Genomic DNA, 20,658 nt, shown 5'->3' on the forward strand with positions numbered 1-20,658 from the left:
TTTATTCCATCTAGGTTAGTGATCTCTAGGTGGATCATAGCAATTACCTCCTTCAGATATAAACAATAGGAGCATCTCAAATGTATGTGTCTAGAGTCACAATGACTTGTGATTCTACATTCTTTCTTTACATTGAGATACTATCAAAATGATCTCACTGTGATTACACTCATACTAGCTATTTATAACCTTCCCCCCTGACTTTTGACTACACAATGCCTATCCAAGCTCTTCCACCAGAGATGTATAGTGGAGAAGGAGAAAGGAGCATGGATCTGGTGATGGGGGACTTGAGGGAGGGGTGGCAATGACACAATGCCCAGAAGCTCTACAGCTCTTTAAAAAAGAGCAAGAAAAACACTTGCCCAAAAATTTCCCAATGCCCACTGCAGACCGTATTCCAGGGGAATATAGTGAAGATAGAGAAGCCTCCTTCAGTTACAAAAGGAGCTCACACTGTTTAGCTAAACTTCACCAGAGAAAATAACTTTGTGACATTTCAGTTGTGTTGTGATCATTAGAAGAGTAGCCCCAGGGGCACATAATTGACTCAGTTAGTTGAGTGTCTGACTCTTGATTTTGGCTCGGGTCATGATCTCAGGGTCATGGGATTGAGCCCCATAGCAGGCTCTGCACTCAGCATGGTGTCTGCTCAAGATTCTCTTTCTCTCCCTTTCCCTCTGCCCCTCCCCCTGCCCATACTCTTTCTCTCCATCTAAAAATAAATAAATAAAATCTTCAAAAAAAAAAAAAAAGAGCAGCCCCATTCATTCATTGTAGGACCCCTGGCATGGATCCATGATGGGGGCAAGATTCCCCTAAGACTAACTCTGTTACTGGGCTTCTGGAAAAGCCTGACTTATGAGGAATCCCTCCTGATAGTAGAGGCACCAATGAGAATACCGGTGTGGCCTGAGATGGTATATTGGGATGGCATGGGATACTGAGGTGCTAGGAAAGAACGTTGTATATACCATTGATCTGGAAACTCAAGGTGTGATGGTCAGAGGAAGCAGATTTTTGCAAATAGGGCTAGCATCTGGCAGCTCACCTCCAGCTCGCCTCTTTTTACTCCATGGGATTCTGACCATGCGGGGGCCAGCAGGTGGAGGACGAGTGGTTAGCACACCATTTACTAGGTGTGAAAGATTTCTGAGGATGGTAATATTTGAAATGATGTTAATACAATGGTGAAACACGGGACCTCTAAATGCCAATCCCTGTTCTAAGGGCTTTGCCTATTACCTCTTCCAGCTTCACAGATGCAAGGCTGGTACCATTACTAGGTCCCTTTCACAGACAGAGACATGAGATTAAAAGAGGTTATGTAAGTCACTGATGTTTACATGGGAGGTAAATTGCAGAATCTATCTATTTGCCTATCTCTAGAAAGCATGCTGATCACTCACTGCTGAGGGAAGAGGCAGGTGGCAGAGAGGACAGTGTAGAGGAAAAATCTAGGCTATTTCGTGTTAGTCTTCTTTCTAGAAGCATCTTAGTTTAGCATCATCTGGGCAGCATCTTAGTTTAGCATCCTCCAAAGTGGCTTTTCAGGACCCTTTATGTAAAAAATACACACGTAGGTGATGGGCACTGAGGAGGGCACTAGATGGGATGAGCACTGGGTGTCATACTATATGTTGGCAAATCGAACTTCAATAAAAAAACATATTAAAAAGGAAAAAATACACATGCAAAACAAACAAAAAGCAGTCTGTTTTGCATCTGCTCCTACTCCTGGTTCAAACTGCCACTGCCCCACATGTGCATGGGAGTGAGTGTGGATTCCTTCAGGGTAGGGAGCTACCCCCTGTAGTTGTGTAGGTGTAGTCTAGCCCAACTAGTGCCAGACAACTCTCCTGATTGGTATTTGTTTTCATTTTGAAAAAACGTTAAGTTACCTAAACTTGACTCATCATCACCAATACAAAGTTTATCAAGTGTCTTCCTCTGCTTGGAGCCAGCATTTGGCCTGCCGAGTCCATTACAGTATGTATAGAGCCTTCCACGGTACAGGGGTAGGTAAATGTGGGTGGAGGTGAGGGTTAGCTGCGAATATTATCACACAGTTATAGATAAGGCCTCCACATAGGAAATCCAGGGTGTCACCATCCCTTTTCCGATACTGCTGGGACTCAAAGGATCTGTTATTCTGTTTCCCATTTTTATTAAACTATCAAGAAAATCAGTGATTTTTGAAGGGCAAAGGAGAGCCCCTCATGGGGGAAAGAAGCCCTTTGACCATGGAGATATACCCTCAGACTGCCTGAGATGTGGAAGAAATAAATGGTATTATTCTTGGAGTCAATCCTGACATTACCAATAAAGGAGTGTTAAAGAACCATGGGACAAGTTGATGAGGTAGCTAGAAGAAAACAGTGCAGGTACATTTCATGTTAGCAGTAGGAATGAATGGGTCCCTGGCACAACACTTGTCCCAGAAGCCCCCAGGGAAGGCAGCAGAGTTAGGGATCAGGTCTAGAACAATACAGCCATCAGGAAGGCTTTAGCTCCACTGTGTTGCCTGGTCTACAGATACTCTCGCCACCCCATCCATTTAGCTGTGAACTCTTCATCTCGGGTCAGGAGCTGGGTGGAGGCAGGGTGGAGGACGTGACAGGGCATCAGTTTCAGCCTCCTGAGGAGAAGCAGTGACACAAAGCACATGCATACATGGATTTGCTCAGCTGGAGAAGTCCTGGGACAGCCCTCATGTCACCTCCCACCCTCCGCCAGGACCGCATGTCCATGAAAGAGGCACGGAACCCAGATGAGTTGCCTGACCATTCTCTCCCAAGAATGGAACACAACTCAGACCATCTAGATATAGAGAAGTTAATTTATTACATACTAGGAATGCCTCAGGCTGGGCACTGGGACTTAATTCTTCCCAGGGGAATCCCGTTTCAAAAACTGCCTTCTCTTCCAAGTGTCAGGAATATTAAGGGATATGTATTTAAGGCAAAATCAACATTTCAAAACTCCAGGGACTCGGCAGGCAAGTTGAAGGAGGCTGTTCTCACAAAGATGTGCAGGCACTACAAGGGGTGTGGGCATGCCTGGGGCAAAGAAGGCTCTTTGTAAGATTTAGAAGGAACCAGCTCAAAGTCCTCTTCAGGCCCTCACAGGTAACCTGTCATCTTTCTAAGATTCTGTGGTTGGGACTTTGTGACCTTAGATGCCTCTGGTCCCTGAGAAGCCAGTCGCAACTGAATACTTGCCATTTGCTTTGTGAAATCTCGCCCTGTTTCTACCCTGGTGTCAACAAAAATATGGGGCTTTCCTAGATTCTTTCCTTGAATCATTCAAAGATTCTCACCCAATGCCTTTGTGCAAGAAGGGAACTTACCTTGGAGGTGTCAGTAGCAGCAATATAAGGAACTTGAAATTAAACATTAGGCCTCAGGAGTCTTAGATCAGTGCCCTCCTGTCCCTCCTCAGAGCCCTCCTTTCTCCCAGTCTGAGTGCTGGTGCTGCCCATGTCTGCCCTCCCAGCCTCCTCCTGACTCTGGGGGCAGCACACGCTCAGATGTGACTGCTCATCAAGCAATGACTCCCTTTCCACACTAGCCAGCTCCTTCCTCCTCTAGCTGTGATTAAGAATCCAGAGAAGTAATTTCTTTTCCAGTAACATAAAATAGAGAACACTATTTCTGTTTTTAATCGCTTTAAAGCCAGTTGAAAAATCATTTAAATTAATAGCACAACATGGAAAGACAACAGGCTCAGAGTCAGAAGTGTCAACTCCATCTCTGCTCTCCCTCCCAATGAGCTCGGTGACCTTGGACAAGTCACTTCCCCCTTAGTTCCTCACCCGTAGAGTATGCGCCGTGCCACACAATGTGGAGAGCAGTTACAGGGGTGAAATTATGTTTAAAATGACTGACACAGGGCAGCCCCAGTGGCCCAGCCGTTTAGTGCCAACTTCAGCCCAGGGTGTGATCCTGGAGACCCAGGATCGAGTCCCACGTCAGGCTCCCTGCATGGAGCCTGCCTCTCTCTCTGCCTGTGTCTCTGCCTCTGTGTGTGTCTCTCATGAATAAATAAATAAAAATCTTTAAAAAATAAAAAATAAAATGACTGACACAGTGCTCATATCCTAGCAGGGAGCAACAAATACTAGGGGTTTTCTATTAAGTCTTTAGATATTGAGCATAGAGTGGATGCAGATAACATGTTAGTTACCTTCCTGGGTAGAATGCAAGTGCAAAGTAGAAGCATAAAGCAGCACGCTGACATGGTGTAGAGTAAAGGGTGCCTTCCCCTCCATTGAAAAGTCCTCCAAAGTAAACCAAGACTGCACTCCACAGAAGGGCTCAAAGATAAAACAGGTCCCCTGTGTCTCCTGGTTCAGTTGAGTAGGTTAACTCAGCATTTCCCCAACAGGTGGTGATTTTGTGGCCCGAGAATCGTATCACACATAAACATTCATAAATAGTTTGTTCAAAGGAAAGGCATTCCAGGATGCGATGAAAGCCTGGGGGGGAGTCCACTATTCCCTCCATTTCTATCCACCCCTCCCACTACTCAACCTCATGTTTTCTGTCCTTTGCAAGGTCTTTTTGCTTAAATAACAATGATGCCAGTTCCCTAACCTAGAGCCCTGACTCTGAAATTTCAACCCAGTTCAGAAACTAGATGAGAAATAAAAATTTATTCTGAGGAAGTGATGCCTACAATTGACTTTGACTCTATGAGATCCAGACCTTAGACAAGTGAGGAGAGAATGAGACCTAGAAACTCAACACCCACTGAGTGAGACAGATCCGGGGTCAGGGGAGCATGGCAGTGAGTGAGGCCAGTGGGCTGAGCTCCAGAGACCTGTGATCGATCCCCCAGGGAGCTGACCAGGCAGGAAATCAGCCCTGGGGGTCCCATAGGTGGTGTCATGGTGATGTGGGAAACAAAGGCAGAAGAAAAAATTATTAAATTTCCTTACTAGCTACAACCCATTGACAAATCCCTGAAACAGGCAGAGTGACCTTCCTCTACAGACTCAACTTCCTTGATGTTAATACTTTGCTAAGGGCAAAAGGCGATCTTAGCCCGACCCTCAGGATCCTCTAAGCCTCCTTAAAATATAAAAATTTCTTTAGAAACTTCCTTTATCTCTAAATCCCCAAGATAGTGTGTTGTCAATCATCCTCCAAGCATATGACCTACCGATATACATCTAAAGGGTCTCATGACTAAGGTTTTATTAAACAAAATTCCTTAGAGACTTAGGCTCTCCCTAACTCCCTCCCAACTTGAGAGTACATAATGGGCCACTCCCCATGACCTTGATGCAGCTCTTTCAGCCCAGGGTCCTGTCTCCATGCTTTAATAAAATCACCTTTTTTGCACCAAAGACATCTCAAGATATCCTTCTCAGCTGTTAGCTTTGAACCCTAATGTCTTTTCCTACATCAGTTGCACGTAGACAGAGCCTGGTAAGGAACTTGAAATTAAACATTAGGCCTCAGGAGTCTTAGACCAGTGCCCTCCTGTCCCTCCTCAGAGCCCTCCTTTCTCCCAGTCTAAGTGCTGGTGCTGCCCATACAGGGTGACAGGGACATTGCAGACAGTAGAGCTTAGGGCCGAGATCTGTCCACAAGAGACAGACCCCCAGCCTCCAGAGAGGAGATCTAGAAAGACAGGAAGGTAACACCCCAGCTTTGGGAAAACTCAAGAGTGAGCAGATTATTAAGGAAAATAAAAACAAAAACAAAAACACAAGTATAAGAAACAAAGCAGGACCCACTTCCCAGAGCACTGACCTAAGATGGGGTTTGGTCACAGAAACAAAAGCTGACTCCTATTGGTTTTAAACTAAGACTCAGAGTAGGATAAGCCTAGAAGCAACACAAAAGTAGGACTGAACCCCTTCCACCCACCCATCCACCCCCAGTAGCTGAACCACTGCTTGTGCCCCCAGCCACAGCCAGAAAGGACTGGAGAGGCAGGGTCTCATAGCAGTGAACCCAGGAGCAGCTCAGGACACACCCCACCCATCACAGCCCCTGCCCAGGGATTTAGCCAGAAATGTTTTCGGGCTGCCTGTCACCTCTAGACAATGGGGAGCAGGCTGAGAATCAAAGCTCTCTCACTCAGGAGAAGCCCAGAGGTTAGGTGCGTACACTCCCTTGAGTGCATTTACAGACAGCGTGGGTCACTTCCATCCAGCAGCTGCTCCTGCGGTCTGAAGAGGAGAGCTTTGAACAAGTAAACTGAATGTTTGGGCTGGTGCTTCTTTGTAACCTTACTCTTGAGGACCGGGAAAAGACAGAATGATTCTACTTGTTTCTCAGAGCATGGCCATGGAGCACATCATCAGAATCACTTGGACAAGGAAAGTTCTGGGGCCTGGATTGAATTGGAAGCCCTGGGGTGGGGACAGGGAGTGATGTTCAAGCCCTCATCCAGAACTGAAGCTCTGCGTAAGGGGTGGGCCTATCTCACACCACAACCCTGTCTTCTGTTACTCAATCCGTGGTGATGCAGGACCACGACAGGGAGCTGAGAGCCTTTCATAGGGGGGAGGTCTTCTGTCTGCCTGCCTGCTTCAGCTGCCAAGTGTGAGCAACCCAGGGAACCTGTGACATTCCCTCCTCAAAGTCTGCATCCCAGGAAGTGAAAGGAAGCAAATTATCCCAGCGTGGCTCTGCATTAAGTGGAGCTCAGAATATTTCCTTCAGATCCACCTGTTTAAGACAGAAGCACATAAATACATACTATTGTTGCTACTTCCGCCCACGTCCCAGCTCACATCCCCTTTTGGGGCACTGCCATCACAGATGTTGGAGTCGTGTACAATGTCACCGAAGCATGAATGCTGATGTCAACCAGTTAAAGGGAAATGATCCTATTTCCTCATTCTTTAGGAACTGAAACAAGCATTGAGAGAAGTCATGTGGGTGCGTGTGTGTGCATCATGTGCGTCCTTCCTTGTGTCCCGATGCTTGGCACATGAGGGAACACGATAAACGTGTGCTGACGCAGGTAGGAGGAAAGCCGGGTGTGAAACCCCACAGCTGCATTGACACGACGCTAACCTTCTGTCTCAGACCAGGATGATGTGGCTAAAGAAATGCTATTGGCTAACGTCAGAAGGACTTATTGGGGCTACGTGGTTGCTTACAGCACTGCAGGGCAGGATACATAACAGGGCCCATGAGGGGCTGGATCCAGGATCTGGAGATTCAAGAACAAAGGTTCCTCAACTCACTTTCTCCAGGGCTGCTGAGCTCATCTCTGCACACCTCCCTCCCCTCCCCCAACCGCCCCTCATTTTCTATGTGTCTCTTTCTTGGCAAAGTGAATGTCCTCATTCCTCGGTGTGAGCATCAAACATGGCTGCCCGGCCTCCATGTTGAATCACTTCATATTTCAAGAACCTGGAGGGAATTATGATAGTCTCTTAGTCCTAATTCCAAGTTCTAAGAAATAGGATGTGATTAGCCATCTTAGTGAGGGTGTGAGGAGTGCACTGTAAATCTGGGCCAGACCTACTGTGGCCTGAGGCAGATTCTGTTTCCTCTGTGTCCATCCAGTTGGAATGCCAAAGATGCATCAAAAAGGGCTGTGGCAGATTCTGTGAGAAGAGGACCAGCAGTTAGATGGGGTCACCAGCCTGAGGTGGAGAACCTGTTCTCTAGGACGCCTCCATAAGGCTATGAGTCTCAGTAGAGCCTCTTCTGGTCCTGACTGCTAACACCACCACCCTGAGGGTGAAAAGCAGCCCGAGTCTGCACTCAAATGTTAAGGCATGTGCTACTTTGTGGATTCTAGTGTCCTGTCATACCCTTCCTTCTTGCACCTTAGCCCTCCCTCACAGGACTTACCCTGAGATCCTGGGCATGGCCAGAAGTAAGGTCTGCACCCTTTTTGGTGCCAGTGATTTTTCAGAGCTCAGAGAAAACATGTTGAGGACAAAGGTTTATCTGTCATTCTCTCCTTGGCTGGGATCCAATCATATATGCAGTTTTTTTTTTTTTTTTTACAAAGATGCATGGAAAAATATTCTAAAAAATGCATGAGGTACCCTTACAAAGTGACCATCTACAACTAGTGAATGCTTGCTTCTGCTAATTTCAGAATCATCGGGTCATCTGCCTTGGCTTGAGTCCACACAAACTCAAGCCCAGGAGGAATAGCCTGAGCCGGATGAGAGTCTGGAATGAATGGAGAATGGGCTCCATCACATGCTCCCATACACATAACCTGCCGATAACATTTGGCGTGTGCTCTGCACCCTCGGTGTTTCAATATTTTATGAATGACACCTTCCAAGATTTGCTGGCCCATGCTGGGACCACCTGCCTCACTGATATCCTGATATGCTCTCGGGAAGGGGCTCTGCACACTGAGAAGCTCCAGATGGCCCTGGCCATCCTCCACTAGCACCATCTCCTTGCCAAGCTAGACAAATGCAGGTTTTTGACCTCAGGGAAGTAGGATTATCGGGGTAGTCTATCTCCCTGTGGAACACTTACCTGGCCTGCCACTCCGTCAATGTCATGCTCAGCTGATGGAGTGCTAACTGGAGTTCCTGAGCCCCGATGTTTCCTGGGGTTCACAGGCCTTCACCAACCCCTCCATCTCTCAGCCCTGACCGGTGTTTCTGTAGAAGAAGCATGCCTTCTAGTGGCCATCTGCAGCTCACAAGACCTTTGAGATCATAAAGCATTAGAACTGCGCTGTCCCTCATGATGAAGTGGACACCATGGGCAATTTACAGGATCAGTGTGTCCATCTGCCTTCCCAAATGCCTGCATCCTCTCCTGGAGAACTTCGTATGAAAGCCAAGGATCCCATCATTGAAGAGTGTCTGGCCCAGCATCTGGTGGTGATCTAGAGCACAGTCTACAGCATGTCCCCCAACGGAGCATGCCCACCAGAGGGGTGCACAAAACAATCCACCAAAGAGAGGGAAGAAATACAGAAATTTACTCATTTTTTCTATCTTAGATATTTATGTATGTATATGTGTACATATATGTACATATGTATATATATATAATGAATTATACTTTACTGATATTGATGTACATAGGGACTTTCATACCCATATAAAACGTATTTTAAAATTTGCTCGTGGTGTATTTATTCTTTCTGATGGAGTACATGATCCAAAGCATCCAGAGACCAGTGATTCAGAGCAGGGGTCTGGGTCAGATAGCTTGCTTGAGTCCTGGCTCTGCTGCTCTATGAGAGTGAGTCTAGGCAGGTGCTGAGTTTCCTCGACACTCCGTTTCCTCATTAACAAAATGCACTTGGCAGAAGCCTCACTCATAAGGCATATAAGGATAGAAAGAAAGCAGGCAGCACAATCCCAGGGCCTGGAGCCCCGAGGATCCTGAGTAAGCATCCATTATAATTATCACTGTCACTGTCCAGGTCCATCCTCATCAAATGGCAGAAGCTAAAGGCCTCCAGATGGCTGAAGCTCAGCAGGAGTCTCTAAACCTGCACCTATATTCTGACCCCAGAGGGGACCCCACAGACTCAAGAGCTATCCCAGGTCCATCCCATGATTCAGCCACATGTCCTCTGTCATAAATAGCATAAGATATAGAGGCAGATGACGATCCCGTATGGGTGAGAGTAAGCAGAAGCCAGAGTGGGACTTGAACGGTCCAGGTGCCCCTGGGGAGTTGGGTACCTCTGAATGTATTCCCAGTGCTCCCTCTCACTGGCTATGTGACTTGGCTAAGTTACTCCACCTCTCTGTTTTGGTTGGGATAATGCTAGCTGCCCTCTAACACTCATTGGGCTTAATAGAAGTTGGCATGGTAATCAAGCAATAATCATTAGCTGCTATTGTTAACATTAGGAACTAGACCTGGCTATCATTTGCCAAAGTTAAAAAGCTGCACCTTGAGGATGAATCCCAGATACTATGGGGGCTGGGTTCTGGGGTTTAAGAAGCAACTTAGGTGCAAAGTCCCTGTGACAAGTTTATTTTTGAATGCAGGTCCTTCGTCTGGCTGTCCTATTCCTCTGCTGCTTTTACCCTCCCATCATTTCATCACTTTTTACCCCCATGTGCCTTGCCTTTGGCATGTCTGCTGTTCCCTCCCATCATTCCATCACTGTCCCCTCTGGTTCTCAGGTCTGCCCACTGGTTTTTGGCTATGTATTTGCTGCCATGGCACCCCCAGCTCTCATCCCCCCTAGACAGAGCACTGCCCTCCAGGAACAGACAGACCCTGTACCACATGGGTGGCCAGTTTATTGAACTACCTGAATCTCTCCTTCCCCTCCTGCTCACAACCACCCTTCTGCGGGGTCTCCCATCTGTGGAATTTTCTCAGAAAGGAAGGACCGGGGTCCCTTATGAGTCTGGCAGGTGTTACATCTGGCTGGGACTGCTTACCTGAGTGGCAGGGGGTACAGGTGTTGCTTCTCTTGCGGACCCTGGAGAGTAGCCGTGTGGTCCAAGGAGCCCTCACACTCTCTGTGGGAGCCCCGACGGCCCAATCCATGCCTCCTCTCTCCGCCCTGCCCTTTGGGCCCCATCTCCTCTCCACCTGCTCACCTGGCAAATCTGCTGCCTACTCTGAGTAGGTGCTCACCTGGCTAACCAAACGCCCATCTCTTCTGCCGTCCCAGGTCCCCTCGAACACCCCTCCTTTTCTGGAGAGGACTTGGCTTCACGAAGTACCTGGTTGGGTGAGTTCCCTCTCCCACTCCTCCAGGGCCCAACTACCTGTGAACACCTGCGCTGCCCAGGAAATGTGACAGCAGGCCACGGAACTCCACCCTGCCATCCAGATCCTCTGGGAACAGGCTTGGCCGTTGCCTTGCCCCCAGCTCAGTCCTATGCTGACCTTTTCTGACCTTCTCTCTGTCTTCCCGGCCAGATTTGCAGGGCTGGCTCCAATTCCTACGTGAAACTGGGGCCAGACAGGCATGTGGACACCCTAGGCAGGCTCATAACTTGGCACACCTTCAAGATAAAGCACTTTAAATATTTGTTCAATAAAAATTTAGTGGGACCACGAAGAAACCGATATTCTGTTAATATTTATAGAAAAATCTTCCCTTTAGCATTCCTTTCCACTGGCCAAGGAATTTATGTTCTAAAAAACTGAAAAGCTAAATACCTGGTAAAACATGTCTCATTGTTTTCTGTAAATCCTTTTCTTTTCAGTCTATCCTGTAGTTTCTGAAAGGAGGTGACTTCTGAAGAGGCAGGAACAAGAGTTTAGAATTCAAATAACAAAACAAAACTCATTTTTAATTTCACACTATATATATTTTCAAATTTTCTCCTGGCTGTGTCTGTTAGCTTTTAGCTGACCGTGAGTGCACACGAATGCAGGCAACATGCAGAGCACGAAAGTCTGCCTGGCTGAGAAATGTGTTTACTATTTTTTTTCTTTTATCTTTTATCCTGTTTAATTAAAAGTTTTTTCTTTTGATTTTGTTTGCTTGCTTATTTTTAAATGTCCAGGCTGGCTTAACCCACTTAGGTTAGGCTGAAGCCAATTATATCCAAACCATTAGGTGAGGCGGGGCTCAGAGGACCTGGTGTGCCAGGATTTTCCTGGAGATGGTTTTGTGCATCAGGTGCTGCCCAATGGGCGTGGCCCCTGCTCCAGCTACTTGACGGGGCAACCACACCTGCTCCAGCGAGCACCTCTCCACTCTCCTGGCCCCTCTCACAGCCTCTCCTTCCCGCTCCCAAGCGGCTGTGCACTGTCTAGGCACCTCAGCCATGGTGAGCTCCTGAACCAAATTTTGCCACTTTAATAGCAAATGTAGGGGGAAAATGTTCACCTGGATGCAAACTTGCCTACCTTGAGTCCAGGCCCAGCCCCTTACTAACTGTGTGAGCTTGGCAAGCAATCCAACCTCTTGAACCCAGGTTTAGACAACTGTAGGGAAGGGTAAGGGTCCTGACCTCACTGGATGATCCAGAGGATTCAGCTAGCACATGCAACAGCCTGGCCTTGGGAGGCTCACAACACGTACACATGAGCCCTGTGGTTGTCTTCCTGCAAAGTGGTATCAATGTTCCTTACCCTTTGTAAAGATCTCAGGCTGACAACTTGTGTCAAAAACTGGAAGGCCACCTAGCTATCAGTTCTGACCTCTCCTTGCCTGAGAGACACCCAAAGTGAAATTGGATCCTTGTCACCAGTTGTGGGTCAGAGAACACAAGAAACAAGCATCCATTACACCCAAGTCTCGTTCATCCTAGAGTTGGAAGGAAGAGGCTCCGTAAAGTCAAGGCCAGCTGTGCCAGCACTGAGCAGGGCAGAGTTCCCAGGACAGCTGGCTGTCCCCAGAGTGCAAGTGGCATGGGGCAGTGCCAGGGTTCAACTTCCTCGTAGCAGAAACAGATGAGAAGCAGGCGCGTGTGTGCCACATTTCAGACAAGCAAAGAAAGCAGCCAATACAGGTGAGTGAAGACTAAACTGCCCACTGGAATAATCAAGCATCAGAAAAATCGGTTCTACCAAGGAGAAAAAACATAACAGACCCAGAAATGCCTGCTGTTTGTTGGGGAGAGATTCTGTATGGGTTTCCTGGTGAGGGGGATCCATGCCGGGAGCTGGAGGGAGGCAGAAGAACTACGAGTGGATGGAATGCCATGTGTGACTCGTGAGGAGGTTGTCAAGATAACACTCGTAAAAAAGGGGTAAAGAATAGAAGCTGTTTTCTAAAGCATCAGGGAAAAGACTGACCTGAAAACAGATCCTCTAACTCAGGTGGGGCATGGAATCAACGAGGGGTCTGAAATGGCCAAGATACAGATCCCAGTCTTCAAAACCGTATTTAGCAATAGGAGTGAGAAGGGAAATACAAACAGCGAAGGGGTAATAGAAACCTTCCGGGGAGGAAAAAAAAGAAACCCTCCAGAAATAACTACTGGCAGAAGCAGATGCAGGACCCTTGGAGCATCTAAGGACCCCGCTGAACAAGTGCAGGCAAGCTCCCGAAGGTTATGGGGAATGGATCAGCATCTGCTGGATTGTCTACAATAGTGCCTGAAAAAAATGGCTTTGTTATCCTCATTATTACTTTCAAGAGATGAAGTTAGAATTCTGAATGAAGATGTCCAATATTCTTGTCGGAAACTCTCACAGGAGAGGAAAGGAGGGAAGCAAAAGAAATTTGGATCCTGTTTGTCAGGTCTCACATCATGACTGGGGTAACTGATCACACACATGTGACACACGTGTCACAAAATGCTCAAAAGGCTAAATTCCCATCATGTTGGGCTGAATCAAGCTGCATTTAAAATGTGGTTTCAGGGCCTCCTGAGAGGCTTCATCAGTTAAGTGGTTGCATGTCTGACTCTTGGTTTCAGCTCAGGTCATGATCTTAGGGTCTTGAGATCATGCCCTGAGTCAGGCTTCATGCTCAGTGGGGAGTCTGCTTGAGATTCTCTCTCCCACTCCCTCCTCCTCCCTGCTCGTGTGCACACACAGTCTCTCTGTCTCTAAAATAAATAAATAAATCTTAAAAAAAAAATGTGGTTTAATGCCATCTCTCTCCCTCCCAAAATGTCAAACTGGTGAAGACAAGTGCTGCATCTACTTGCATTTTTGATGTGTCTGTGCCTGCACAGTGCATAGAATATAGGGGTAAAAGAACTCCAGAACAGCCCATTTACCCCCTACATAAAATCCAAGAGCTAGAAGGCCCATCTTGAGGGTCCAACCATTATGATAGCTGCCCCTGGGCCCTAGACCTGCCCCATCCCATGGGCAGGGTTCTATAAAGTTTGTTTCTACTTCCTTCTTCTGGCTCCTCTTCTTTTTCCCTATATGCTGACACATTTATTGCTTTCAGCTATGTCCCCTGTCCAGGTCCCCACACCATTCACTTCCTCGGGCCATCCTTCAGATCTCTGCAAATCACTGGAGGTTGGACCTTCTTCCAATCTTATGCTTTGAGGGCCAAGCTTGCTATGGGGTAACAAAATAAATGATGTTAAACAGTGAGTGGGTTAATGTGCCAGTGTTAGCAAGGCCCTTTAAGTTATTGGTAAACTCTTAATGCAGAGAAATAACTCATGCTAATTCAGGTTCTGTGGCAAGGTAATGGGGATGGTTTAGGGATGGCAAGCCCGTTGGGAGTCTCACATTAGAGACATTGGCCATGACCCTACTCAGATGGGAGGCATTACTTATGGTTACACTCAGGACAAGGGTGGTGGCTTTGTCAGGAGCCACGTGTACATATATTAGGGCCGCAAAAAGGAAGTCTGCCTCATATCTCTACTAAGTCCTATTTAATATCTTAATTATCTCATATGAGAGAGATGACAGTGGAAGTAATGCCACTTATATAAACCCCTCTATATTATCACCAAAATTTTTCATGTTAGGTAATATATTTATTTGGCTATAAATTATGGAATTAATATTGCTAAAACATAATTAGGTGTGCATGTGAAACTTATACACACACTGGAGCTCATGTACTGATGAAAATTATATATAACAAATGTACTCATGAAAAGTCATATATAAATAGAAATATGTGCCATTTTTAAATGCACTAAAGAACATTGCTATTTAAACAAAGCCTATAATTATACCTATTTAAGAATAAGGATCCTCTAAATTTAGAATCTTGAAGCCATTATTTATAGTACGGTTTACTTGAACGTTCATACTTACACACTGTAACTGCATACATGTGCGTGTGGGCATGTGTGCACATACATACTCTGTAATACATGGTAGCTACACAGGCTTAAGCCAGTGGTAAAGGTCTCCCCGGGGTCTTGCTTTTTTTTTTTTTTTTTAAATTCCTGCCCTGTGAATCATCCAGGTCCTACCGAAGGCCAGTTTAGTTAATTTTTCAAACCTTAAAGGAAGGATGCCTCCTGGGCGACAGGCCATGCAACCAAATCAGTCTTGCTCCCCATGGTAGGTAATTATAAAGAAATAGGACCTAGTGGAAACTGAGTCATATTGTTATAACATTTCCTTCCCTGCAAATTGTTTTTCTCATTTTGCTTCTGATTTCGTCTGGGATCAGGGAGCCCTGAGAGGGCCATTTCAGATGGAAATGTTACTTGTTCAGCTTGATTGGGTAAAGGGAGGCCTGTAACCTCATAGATTGGACTGCAATTTCCTGCCCAGCTTCCTGAATGGGGGCTTTCAATTCTTTTAGTCCACTTATTTATTATCTGAGCTTGCTGTATCTGTAGGTCACTGGCTGCTACTTGATTGCAGTTTTTATGAGCCAGTCCAAAAACTTCCAGTCTTAAAAATGTGAAACAATTACGTCTAAAATTTCTGGGCTGGCTGTAACAGCCACATAAGACTATGTTTTGGAAACTCTCTTCGCAAAGAATTAAGATGTGTAACTTACAGGAAATACTATGTGACGATCATAGAGTCTGAAGAAAGGGAGAGACATGGCTAGATATTTCATTGTATATCTTTTTTGACTTAATGATACCATTTTGGCCACATTCTTTGGCTTTTCTTTGGACAGGGAGTCTCTGGGCCTTGAAAGAAGACCTCTTCCCACTGAATTAAATTATGTCTCCTGCATGTTATTGCTTGTTGATACCAGGAAAGGCCTCCTCGCTATTGTCTGATGCCCCAAATATCTTCTTGCACTTTCTTGTTTACCTACAGATGCCCTGCATATTGGTCCTTACAACTTCTAACAGCCTACTTCTTAGCATCTGCCAGTGCTATCAAACCCAGGAAGCTCTTAAATCATATACGTTGTTTGGAGATTTGGAAAATGTAATCACAATACTTATAAACAAAGAAGCTCAAAGTAAACATGCAAGCAGAAGATGCAGAGGCATAACCAGGGTAGAGATATGAAGCTACGAGGAACAATTTACAGTGATGTCAGCTTGCTTTGCACCTCTCTGTGGCTACCCTAGAGGATGATCACCAATGGCCAGCTCCAACTGATTCTCTTAACCAGCGCCAGGAATGAGCCTGGGCTTACATATTCCTCAGAGCAGGAAGAGAACTGCTGTACCTTCTTACTTGCACACCCAGAAAAACTCCCTGAGGGTTTCTCACATAATGTTCTGAATACAAGGGTAGAAAAGCTGATTTTTTGTTCATAAATTGTTGAGGTGGTGCATTTATTTTTATGACAGAGTTAAAATGTTAATGATATTCAAAATGGATGGCATGTAATGAATTTATAAATCACCTCATTTATATTTTATGGGCATTGAATTTTGGTCCTTTCTTTCCAGCCATCTCTCCTTGATCCAAAAGATCTATAATGTAATAACAGCAGAGAATCCCAACATTGCTAGTGTCATTTCCTTTTTTTAGACACATTTATTGATTACACTCTGATGCATGTTGCCTCTTTTATACTATGGGTAACTTATGCGGTAGGAGCATTTGGTCAGAACAGTGGCATTCTTCCTGCTAGATCATCTGCTTCTTGTACTAAAAAGACAATTCTGGATACAGAATATGACAGACTCAGAAAGAAAGCTTAATTAAGAGGCAAGAGTCCTGGGTTTGAATCCTGCCCCCCCCCCCCCCCACTGATGAGCTCTGTGACTCTGAACAAAATCATCTCAGTTCCCTCATTTAGCAAATGGAAGGATAGGACTGCATGGTCTCCAAGATCCCTTACAGCTCTAACATTTTATGTTCCTGTGACATGGAAGTTCTAATAATAGGGCACACGGAGAAATCAGTGGTGATCAAATGTCTTCGATTTCCCTTAGTGGGGTCAGGAAGAGCTGAGAGAAAGCCATCTAGCCACACAGGAAAAACCCTGAGAACATGCTAAGTCAGGAAGAGTCACAAATGGGGAGAAATTAGAATTATTATCAAAGGGATCCTAGATTTGATGAGAAAATCAGCACAGAGCAGCACACCTGCACTGGTGGTTCCTGGGGAACGCTGGGTGATGGATGTGAGCACGTGACCTCAGGTTGAGGAAAGACTAGGAGAACAGATCAGAACTAAGACCATGGGTGTTGGGTGTATCCTGGGGCCCCACTCCAAGCAGATCCAGGTTGGTTAGCATGGCATGGACATCACTTCTTAAGAGAATTGCAGGTGCTATACAGTAGTAACCTTTTTTTGAAACCCAAAATGGCAATGACAACCATTAGGGACTATTTTCGGAGCAGTATTTGAGCATTGGTGGTTGGCTGAATCAACCTACTTATGTCACCCAATTCTCATTGATGAAGGGCACATGGTAAGCAATTAGTCTTTTGAGGGAAAGTTGGAGTATTCAGTAAATGATGCTGAGATTTTGGAGAGACAAAGCTAAGCATGTAGGGGAAAAAAAAAAAACAGATTTCTTACTTCATATCATATGCCAAAATAAATTCCAAAAGAATTAAATATTAAAGTGAAAAAAATGTCAAACTGAAAAAAATTGAGTTATTTCTGGAGATAAAGTTTAATATATTTATTATATAAAACCTGCTTATAAATAATACAGGAGGAATATCCTACTGAAAAAAGAAATAACAGAAACAGGCAACTCATAAATGAAGACATAAAATTGACCAGTAAACAGATGAAAAAATGTCCAACCTCAGAAAGAAATCAAAGTAAATGCAAATCGAAACACTTGAAATACCGTATCAGTCCATCAGATATTTACTTTAGGGGCGGCTGGGTGGCTCAGTCAGTTGAGCGTCTGCCTTCAGCTCAGGTCATGATCCCAGGGTCCTGGGATGGAGCCCCATGTCAGGCTCCCTGCTCAGTGGGGAGTCTGTTTCTTGCACTCCCTCTGCCTTTTCCCTCTCTTTCTCTCTTTCTCTCTCTCTCCCTCTCAAATAAATAAAATCTTTTTTTAAAAAAGGATTTTACTTTTTTTTTTTTTATTTTTTTTTTATTTTTTTTTAAGGATTTTACTTTAAATAGTACTTAATGTTGGTGAGGATTTGAGGGAAGTGAGAACCCACTCTTTACGTATTGCTCACTAGTAGTCACGGTCCTTGGGTTCCATTTCCATGGAATATGCTGGTACCCCAAGGTGGAGACTGGCCATATGTTTACCAAACTCAGCCTTCTTTTTTCTAGGCTTATAGCAGGACAACATTTTTCAGCCTTCCTTAAAGAGAGGTATGGCCATGCAACTAAATTTTGGCTAAAGAGATGTGGCCAGAAGTGAGGCCCAGCACTCCTAGGCCTGCCCATAGATGCCAGACATGTGACCTTACTGTCTCTCTTTCCCTTATTTGCTGACCAGAAGCAGAGGATCTAGTGGAGAACCCTAAGGCTCCAGAAAGGCACAAAATTAAAAAAAAAAAAAAAAAAGCTTGAGTAGAACAAGCTCCCTCTCATTACCCTTGTACCATTTTGTCTTCATGGACAAGGAATAAAATTTTATTCTTCTGTGTTGAACCACTGAGGATAGAGGTTTATTTTATTTTATTTTATTTTTTAATTTTTATTTATTTATGATAGTCACAGAGAGAGAGAGAAAGGCAGAGACACAGGCAGAGGGAGAAGCAGGCTCCATGCACCGGGAGCCCGACGTGGGATTCGATCCCGGGTCTCCGGGATCACGCCCTGGGCCAAAGGCAGGCACCAAACCGCTGCGCCACCCAGGGATCCCAGGATAGAGGTTTATTATCATATCAGCTAGTGAACATTACTGCCAGGGATTTTTTTTTTTTTTTTTTTAATGGTGCCTCAAAGTCAGGTGCTTTGAAAACCTTAAATATGTGACAATGACTCAGTGGCTAGGTGGCAGGTGGAGAAGATAGATGTTGTAGGCCAGATGGCCAGCAAGCCGTGGTAAGACATGACAAATATTTGGTAAATCTGAAGCCTGGAATGTCTTCGAAGGGAGACCTCAGGCCTCCTGAGCCTTCGTTTCCAGAAAACATGGTGGCAGGAATTAAAGTGACTACTTATATCTGTAACTGGATACTTTTTATAAGGTATGACAGGAAAGAGATGAACCTCCAGCAATAATCACCTGGTTTTCCAGCAGAGACAGAAGGCATGAACTAATCTACAGATAAAAACTTAAAGGTAGAAAAGTTGATGTTTCTGGACCACAAATCATAAAGAGATAAGACTGGAAAGTTCTAGTCAACCTTCCCAGTTAAACAAAGAGATTTGGAGGGGGCAATAATCCAGTCACCTAGGCTGATTTTAAAGATTACATCCAGGTAATCAGGAACTTGAGAGAGGAGGAGGCACAGAGATAAGGCAGACTGGAGACTTTGCTAGGAAAGGTCTCAGTGAGGCTGCTGGTCCTTGGAACTGCCTGGAAAAAGATAGTAAGAAGCTACTAACAATTTGAGGGAACTCTCCTGCCACGGAAACTAGAAGTCTGGATCATAAAGGTTTTTCATCTGTGATAAAAACACTGGGGTACTCAAATTTGCTGGAGCAGGCAATACACTGTGACAGCTGGGCAGTCTATTTTACTAACTTCGTCTCTATTTTCTGGATTCTGATGCTGAGCCCAGGAGGAATTGCCCCGCCCAGGGTTAGCTAATTCCAACTCTGGAGTGTTCCTTTTCAAATGCTAACTAACCAGTCCAGATCCCACACCTCCAGCCACCTCCTCTGTCAGGTTTTAACTCTCCAGGATGCCATGTCCCTGTCCTAATCACCCAGGGCCAGGTACCAGACAGCTGGAAACAGCTCCACATCCAGAGTCTACTTGAAACTATTCAAGCCAGTCAATCCTGAGCCTGCTTGCTGCATGCCACCCACCCCATTCCCTGCCATTTCTTCTACAAACCACAGTAAAGGCTCTTGGGCACATTTCCTTTCACTCTCTCTGCCTCCTGACTGACCGTGGTACTTCCCCGTGTGTCCCCTGATGGCATGGCATGCCCCCTTCTCCTCAGATTTGTGAGAAACAAACTATCTTCTCAATGGCGGTGGTCTCCTGATCTGTTGACCTTATTATATCTCAAATTTTCTATCAATATACTGTATTTTAAAACAAGTAAGGCCAACTCATTAATACCCATTTTAGATATTGCCATGGAGAAAATGTACAAACAGGTTCCTTCCAATGAACAGAATCAGGTGTAAGTGAGGACCCACCCCTGTGCCCAGGGTAGGGTGCCTTTACAATGCCCACTGGCAGGATTTTAAAATTGCTAAGAGCAAGTGGCTACCCTGTGTTTCCTGTTTTCCCCTCCTTTGAATGGGAGTACAATGGTGTTATCTGTCCTTGGTCCACAATTTATACTGGATGTGAGGGGAAGATAATTTGTCTTTTGAATTCATAGGTTGCTGGATCATGAGGAGCTGTACATGCTCCTGCATAGAGAGGGGAGCTCATGACCCAGAGATCCTGGGCTCCAGTGACTGTGTGGTCTCTAAGTTGTTTCCTATGAAGAGATTAAGTTTGTTCCATGTGGACAAGAAAAAGGAAAGAGAAAATAAATAATTGGTCATCAGAAGGGCAGACTGTGGCCTCAACTCCCCGGTTCCTTTTAAGATTCTTCACATTTCCTGGGCTCACTGTCAATCTATATTTCTGTCTCCACTGTCAACAGACATGACCACATGTCTGAGCTCAAGCAAAGTGATGGGGTTGAAAAGATGCATACGACTTCCAGCCTGGCCTGGCCTCCAACTGTCTTTCCCTATGCAGAGGTAAATATGAAGGATCTAGTAGAGGACTCTGAGGCCTTGGGGACACAACTATGTGACTGAGGCAGAGCCCTCTTTGCTGCCAGCTGGCCTTCACATGAATGAAAAGTGTTTTCCCCAAACATTA

The sequence above is a fragment of the Canis lupus genome, chromosome 4 (assembly GCF_003254725.2).
Source record: "Canis lupus dingo isolate Sandy chromosome 4, ASM325472v2, whole genome shotgun sequence".
Lineage (NCBI taxonomy): Eukaryota > Metazoa > Chordata > Mammalia > Carnivora > Canidae > Canis > Canis lupus.